Below are 8,055 nucleotides of genomic sequence, written 5' to 3' on the forward strand. Positions count from 1 at the left end.
TAAAACAATGAATATCCATATGTAAAAAGCTCTTATAAGTAAATACTGCAGTAACAAGAGAATAGGTCAGAATGATTAAGAACCTCAGTCACAGGATCTGGCTGTCTGGATTTGATTGTTGGCCCCAGCACTTACAAACAAGATCCTGGTGGGCACATTACTGAATCTCTGCCTCTATTTTCACATTTCTAAAATGGGAATCATAATAACTCTACATGGTCATGGTGAATATTAAAACAGGTAATGCCTATTAAGGGCTTAGTGTAGTGACACACTGTAAGGTATCAATAAATACTAGCTTTTTAATGAAAAGAATAATGCCCCCCCAAAATGGGCAGAGGACATAAATGGGCAATTCATCAAAAGCAACAATAACAACCCAATACACGTGGTGGTGAAACATAAAAAAGTGCCCTCACTTATGGTTAGAAAAATACAAAATAAAAGATGATATTATTTTTGTTGTTATCATGGATAAGATTGGCAAAGATTAAAAAAATAGATACCACCTCCGGTTGGGGAGGGTGATGGAAAACAGATTGCACACATTTCTCCGTGGCTGAGATTTAGTACCCTTGTACAGGGAAATAAGATATCCCACCACCACCACCTTTGAGAACCACTCACTGCCTTGGCTTCTGGCCCTCTCTCCTGTCACCTGGACCTCTGAATCCAGCAAGGAAAGGGTTACCTTGGGGACTCTGCTCTATGCTGAGGTCAGTATCCATTCTGTTGCTGAGTATTTTGAGTATCATCTCTGGATAGAATCTTTCTGTAGAGTACTCTTGCAATATGTCAGAGTTTGAAACACGTACACCAAGGAACTAATTAGAAAAATGCATAAAAGTCTACATATTCAGAAGTTTATTGCAAAATTGGAAACACCCTGTAAGTCCTATGAGACACTTTGTTTAAATTTGTCATGGTAAATCCATACAATGTAATATTATGCACATCTTAAAATGAGGACATTAAAATGCCCCAGGATGTAATTAAGGGGAAAAAAACACGAGGTACAAATCACCATGTTTAATATCATCACTTAAAAAAATATATAGAAATCATAAAAAAAATATGATCACTTTGGTTGTATATTTTTTCATGTAAAAAATATATATGTATATGTATATGTATACATACATACACAATACACATATGTATTTTTTATATACATGTAATTTTTTAAAAGATTTATTTATTTGAGAGAGAGTGTGTGTGGGGGGGTGGGGGGTGGGGCTGAGGGAGAGGGAGAGAGAGAGAATCCCAAGCAGACTCCCCACTGAGTGCGGAGCCCATGTGGGGCTCGATCCCACAACTCTGAGATCATGACCTGAGCCAAAATCAAGAGCCGGACGCTCAACCGACTGAGTCACCCAGGCGCCCCTATATAGACATAATTTTTAACAGTATTTATCTGAGCTGAATTGCAAAAAATCAGCACAAATTATTCCTATCTCTATCTCTGTACCCTTGCACTGTGACTTTGGCTCTCCTCAGATCAAAAGGTGAAATCTGTCTCTTGACCACTTAAATCTATGCTTAGCCATGTAACGGGTTTGGCCGATGGGACATCCGCAGATGTGGTACCAGCAGAGGCGAGAAAAATGCTTGGGCTTTGGTGCTTTGCCTCTTGTTGCTGCACTTGGAACCCTGAGACCACCATATGAAGAGATGAAGAGCCTGTTCTCCAGCAAGCGAACAGCCTGCTGGAAAAGTCATGTGGAGGAAAACTGAGGTGTCCTGGTCAATACCCTGCCAACCGCTAGCTGTGAAAAAGGCCATGCTCAGCCACCCAGCCTCAGCCAAGCATCCAGAAGACTGCAGAGATACACTGAACCTAACCTGCCAAACACAGAATGAAGTCATGATCATTGCTTCCAGCCACTAAGTTCTGGATTGTTCAATATGTTATCTCAGGCCAGTAAATTTTGGATGCTTAAAAGTTTAAAAGCAATTTTGTATAACTCTGCATTTTCTAAACATTCACAGAGAACATGCATTACTTTTTTTTTTAATTTAAATTCAATTAGCCAACATATAGTACATCATTAGTTTCAGATGAACATGCATTACTTTTTAAATCAGAAAAAAATTGCTTTTTCTATTAAAAATTATGAAAACCTCTACCAGATTTAAGCTGTTTGGCAGAATAATAATATTAATAACTAACAACTAAATAGCACTTACTATGTACTAGACACTGTGTTTTTACAGATATTATCTTAATCTCCACAATAATTCAATTGCAAAGAATACTGTCATCATTCCCTTTTTCCAGTTGAGGAAATGAAGGCTGAGAAAGGTCTAATGACTTGTCCAAGGTCACACAGCTAGTAAAATGGCAGCTCTGGGTTTGATCCCAAGCAGTCTGTTTCCCGAGTCTGTGCCTTTAACTGACCTAAGACAGAGACAAAACTATACATAAATGTAAAAGGTCATTTCTCAAGGATTTGGTATCTGAAAGTTACAGCTGTGAGATATCCAGGATGCTCTCTGGTCTCTCTTGGGTTCCCTAACTTCATACGACTTCATCAAATACATTGGTTTTGGGGTGGATATGGTAGAGAAGATGTGCTGGAAATCAAATTGTTCCATTTTGCTGCTGGTTATCAACACTTACAGAGATCTGTTGAGGGCGATGGAGGGTGTTAAACTTCTAACTAAAAGCAGGTTTGTCAATTGACAAAGTTCTTTTAATTTATGCTTTCCCTCTCCACCAAGGCTGCCAACTAGAGAGAGCTATTTATAAGGTTGTTTATCCCATGTTCTATTGTGCAAGAGGCATTTTTATGCCACACTTCCAACACAGTTCTGCCCACACCACAAACAGTGAGCGCTCAGCAAAAATGTACATGATGATGGCGATGATGATGATGCTCAGACATATCCAGCAAGTTCTCAACACGGGGTGGTGTGGCTGAGTACTTAAGAGCAGAACCTTAGAATCAGACCTGGGTTCAAATCGTGATGCCATCATTTACAAGTCACTGGTCCTTAGGCAAGTTAATTTCTTGGTGCCTCTGGTTTTTTCCCATGTCAAACAGAGATAAGAGGGTGGCCGTAAGGATTAAGTGATATGATTATTGTCAAGAACTTGGCCAGAGCTGCTACTCTCTATCATCATCATCATCATCATCATCATCATCATCTCAACTTAAAAAGTTTAGAAAAAACTATGATTTGATCAAATTCCATATAATCTGTAGACTTCAATGTCATCCAAAGCAAAATGTAGGACATCTTAACTCTGGATGACAAAACTGAGAGCCTAAAATTCTTACTGACAATCCTTTCTTGTGGCCTTGATAGTATAAAATTAGCACAAGATGGTGGCCTTAAGTGGTCAAATGGAATCAAGATTGGTATTCCCATCTGGAGTCACCTGATGATCCTTGCCATCTGCTGAGAGAAATTGCCCCCAAATACTGTTAGGACTTGAAGATGTGAGACCCTTTCCAACTTAGCATGGTCATAGCCATAGACTGTCCATGCCTGAAAACAACAGAAAGCAGGCCTGGGACTGTTCTGCCTTTTCAGGACTGCCTCCCACAGCCATTATTACCCAACATGACAGGCTTTTGCTCTTCCAACAGACAGAGTTAATATGTCCAGTCTTGGATAATAATTGGAAGTCTGCAACAGTTAAACTGTAACCATGACAGAGTCATGTTAAAAAAAACCAAGGAACAGATTTTGTTAAATAAAAACAAATGGAATTAAAGGAAAGGTCATAGTTTTTGTATTTCTGTAACAAATGCAATCTAATGATAATCCATATCTGCTAGAATTCCTGGTTGTTGTTGTTTTTTTTAGGTTATAATTAAATTTCTCCTTGAATAATCATCTTGCACACTTTCCCTAGGGGAAACTATTTACATTTCATCATATCTTTGAAAATGTAATAGATCTCTATTTTAATCAATCAGCCTTTCGTATTTGGATCATTCCTTGAAAAGACTGATGAACAGGTTTGTTTTTAAAAATATAATTCAGCAGTGAATCTGACTGGTACCAGAGGTGCCATATATCAGCGAAGTTTTAGAGATAGTTTTGATAATGAACAGCTATCATGCCAGAAATACCTTTGGCAGATTCAGAAATGGCTGCGATTTGTTCAGTCAGTCTCCCTATATCCATACCCTTGTGTAGTCGCTGTCTACACTGACCCTAGATTTGGCCATGTGATCTGTTTGACCAATAGGATAATAACAAATGTGATACAAGCAAAGATTTGACAAGCGCTTGCACATTGGGGCTATCCCTCTCTTGCTATTCTTGTTTTGTTTTTTTTAAAGGTTTATTTATTTATTTGAGAGAGAGAGAGAGCTCAGCTCCCTGTTGAGCGGGGAGCCGAACACGGGGCTTGACCCCAGGACCGAGATCATGACCTGAGCTGAAATCAAGAGTCTGACGCTTAAGCGACTGAGCCACCCAGGCGCCCCTCTTGCTATTCTTAGGACTCTCATTAGAGCTGCCACGTGAACAAGCCCATCCAGGGCTGCGTGATGGATGATGAGAGAAATCCATGTCTGGAACTAAAATGGCTGCCTCCAATATCCTAGCTAACTGCCGGCCAATGTCCTAGCTGGCCCAGCAGTGGCCTGTGGACACATGAGTGACACCCAGTTAAGACCAGCAGAAGACTCCTCCATCTGAGCCCGGCCCAAATTTCCAGAGCACAGAATTGTGGTTGTCGTTTTAAGCCACTTTTGGGGGTAGTTATACAATGAAAGCTAACTGACCTCGTGCCCCAGTGAGAGCAGAGTTACAGCACGAGCGTTAGGGCAGATGTGGGGTCCCATCAGAATGACTTTGCTTATAAATTGAGAGAGGCCTAAAACAAGAAGTAGGCAAATATGGGTTGCTCCATCCATGCACAAACAATGATCAATGTAACAACTAAGAAAACTGGAACAAACGCGGCAGAAAGCATGCGTATGGGTGCGGGCTGACACCTCACGACTCATTATTCGGGATCAATTGAGTAAACACCTGAAATTATGAAAATTTTAAGAATAGTGAGGGCTAGGGCGCCTGGGTGGCTCAGATGGTTAAGCGTCTGCCTTCAGCTCAGGTCATGATCCCAGGGTCCTGGGATCGAGTTCCGCATCGGGCTCCCTGCTCTGCGGGAAGCCTGCTTCTCTCTCTCTCTCTCTCTCTCTGTCTCTCATGAATAAATAAATAAAATCTTTAAAAAAAAAAAAAAAAAAAGAATAGTGAGGGCCTCCAGGGCAGCACAACTTAAAACTTAATTTGCTTGCTACTTTGCATTTTAGGCTTTGCATAAAGCTCATGAAGCCCTTGGCTGGACCAGATCAACAGGCTCGTAAAACTGGGACTTGCTGGGTGTTTTCTTCCATCACTTTCTCTAAGTATATGCTCTGTAAAATGTCCCTTAGGAAAAGGGCTCCGTGGTCATATAAATCAGTGCATACTCTTGCTTCCTCTTGGAATGTCACAATGTACCCTGGCATATTAAAGACCTGTTCATCCTTATTTATGCCAGTGTTGCAATGTGTTTGACCATGGAATCCTTTCTGTAAGTAACATATTAAAATCCCATTAACCAATGTTTCTCAGAGCATACTTGGAGAAAGCTTTTTCTTAAGCTTTCTTAAAATGAAATACAACACACAAATGGAAAGGTACATGAAGTGCAAACATGTAACATAATGAATTATTGTAGACCAAACACTCCTGTAACTACCAGCCAGGTCAAGAAATAGAAAGAACATAGCCAACCTCTCCACTAGACTCCTCTGTCCTCCTGGCCCATTACAAATTCCTCTCTTCATTTCCCTGAGTTTATGGGAATGACTTCCTTGCAGTGTTTTATTGCTTTGCCACCTACGTATGCATACCTAAATTATACACTTGTTTTGTCTGTTTTTGAAAGCTACATAAATGGAATTATACAGTATGTATTGGAGGGGCATAGGGTAGAAGTATCTTCAATGTCAACAGATAATGTCAAACTCTTTCCCAAACTGAGGGCACCAATTGAGACTCCTCCCAACGGCATATGAGAGTTCCAGTTGCTCTACATCCTAGATCATACTTGGTAATGTCAGATGTTTTAATTTTTGGCAATCTATTCGATGTATAGTGGAGATTTTAATTTGCATTTCTCTGATTAGTAATGAGCACATTTTATTATGTTTATTGATTGATCATTTGGATATCCTCTTTTGGGCAGCTTATGTCCAAGCCTTTTGCTCATTTCTCTACTGAGTTTCTATTTCTTTCTCAATTTGTAGGAGTTTTTTTAGTCTATTCTGGATAAAAGTCCTTTGTTGGGTATAGGAGTTGCTAGTATCTTCTCTTGCTCCTCCTTAGTGGGGTCTTTTGTTGAACAAAATCTCTTCATGTAAATATCATCAGCTGTATCACTTGTTTTCCTTTCATGCTTAGCGCATGGTGTGTCTCCTTTAATCACACCTGTCTCCATGTCCAGCAGAGTTCTGGGGAGCTGGACTTTGAATGGTCAAGCCTTTTCTTTAGTCACTGGTCCTGCTGAAAGCCTCAAACTGCAGGCCCAAAGAGAAAAGGGGAGTGGGTGGAAAGGGGAAAGGGCAGAAGGCCAGGGGAGGAACACTAGGGATTGGCGGGAAGGCGACAGGGGCCCTGCGGGTAGCCAGAGGCTAGGACTGAAAATGGATTAAAGGTCACATTCACCATCTAGCTCCTCACACGTGTAAAGGAAGTTGGCAGGATCATCAGGGTGGCTCTCTCCCTGGGAAAGGTAGTTTCAAGGTCAAGGAAACACTAGGAGAGAGTGCAGGGGCCCAGGTCCCGGTGGCTGGCAGTATGCTTCCCGACTCAACTGAGCAGGCCGTGACAATTGCTGGCATTTGGCAATCCAGCACGGAGTGTGTCAGACAGAGCCGTCTGGTCACGGTGGAGTCACCCCGACCCTGGAGGTCAGCCAACTCTCTGCTCATCCTTGCATTGTGGGAGCTCTTCTCACAGGTGCCCATCCATGTGCCTCGACCCTGGGCTGGAGGGACTCCCTCCAGAGCCCTATACCATTCAAGGATGGCGTGCCCTTCCTTGTGGCCCATCCCACATGGGCCAAGCTAAAGCTGCTCCCGTTGGCAAAGCAACAGTCTCATTTTCCTCTGATGCTTGGCCACCCTGCATTCAGTGACACTGAATCCACTCTCCCGAGGTCAAAGGCTGTGGGGCAGGTTTGGATGCATCTACTGAGACGACTCACGAACTCACCATTCCAAGCATTTTAATTGGCTGCAGGATGGGGTGTCAGGGTGCCAAAATCAGTAAGATGCGCCAGATGTCTTGGGTAGAGATCAAAATTGCAAGTGAATTTTGTGCAAGGACCTACCAACGGGCAGCCTACCACCACCGGGCCTGCTGCCAGCACTAGCCCGGTTGAGCACCTAAGTGCCAGGCTCCCCTCGGAGATGCATAGCGTGGCAAGGGACTGACACAGTGCAGATTCATCTATGAGCTCCTTTGGCTGCTCACCCCTCTTGATCCATCTGGGTCGTTTCTGAACAGTCAGCAATTTCGGTTTTTAAATAGTCCGTAAATTTTCAGTTTCTTTACACTTCACCATAAACTTGTGATTTTTAAATTGTTTCAATTCCTCTCTCCATTCAGCTGTTAGAGCTCAGTTCCATATTTAGTTTTATATGCTTCTCTGGGTTTTGTTTTATTTGGGGTTTTTTTTGCACATGAATATTTTTGTTTGTTTGCCATAGTAGAATGCAAGAGTAGCATGTTAATACAATCCAGTTTAATCTGTAATGTCAGATTTTTTTTTAAATAAATAGCTAAAAAGGGGACTGGAAAGAAATTGTAACCAGATAAGGTTTCCCTCACAGTTATCTTTACCATTGCTTCGTAATCAGAGAAAGCTCTCGAATCTTGATATATTCTCGCTCTGGGTATCTGTTTATTTTATTGTCCCGTGACAAAAGCTACAAGGACAGGAACATTTCGTTGTACTGGTAGACTGGGAACGACCTACAGGAAGTCAAAGAACTGACATTTACTGGTCAGCTGCTGCGTGCCAGGCGCCGAGTTAATTCTCTT

The 8,055-nt window shown here is 41.8% G+C and overlaps 1 pseudogene; it reads left to right on the forward strand.

Annotated features, from left to right (window-relative positions):
- Positions 1-215: 215 nt before the first annotated feature.
- On the forward strand, positions 216-7,445 carry LOC115942080 (poly(rC)-binding protein 2 pseudogene; annotated as a pseudogene).
- The last annotated feature ends 610 nt before the right edge of the window (positions 7,446-8,055 follow it).

This window comes from Leptonychotes weddellii, chromosome X (assembly GCF_054177405.1).
Source record: "Leptonychotes weddellii isolate Sample4059 chromosome X, ASM5417740v2, whole genome shotgun sequence".
NCBI lineage: Eukaryota > Metazoa > Chordata > Mammalia > Carnivora > Phocidae > Leptonychotes > Leptonychotes weddellii.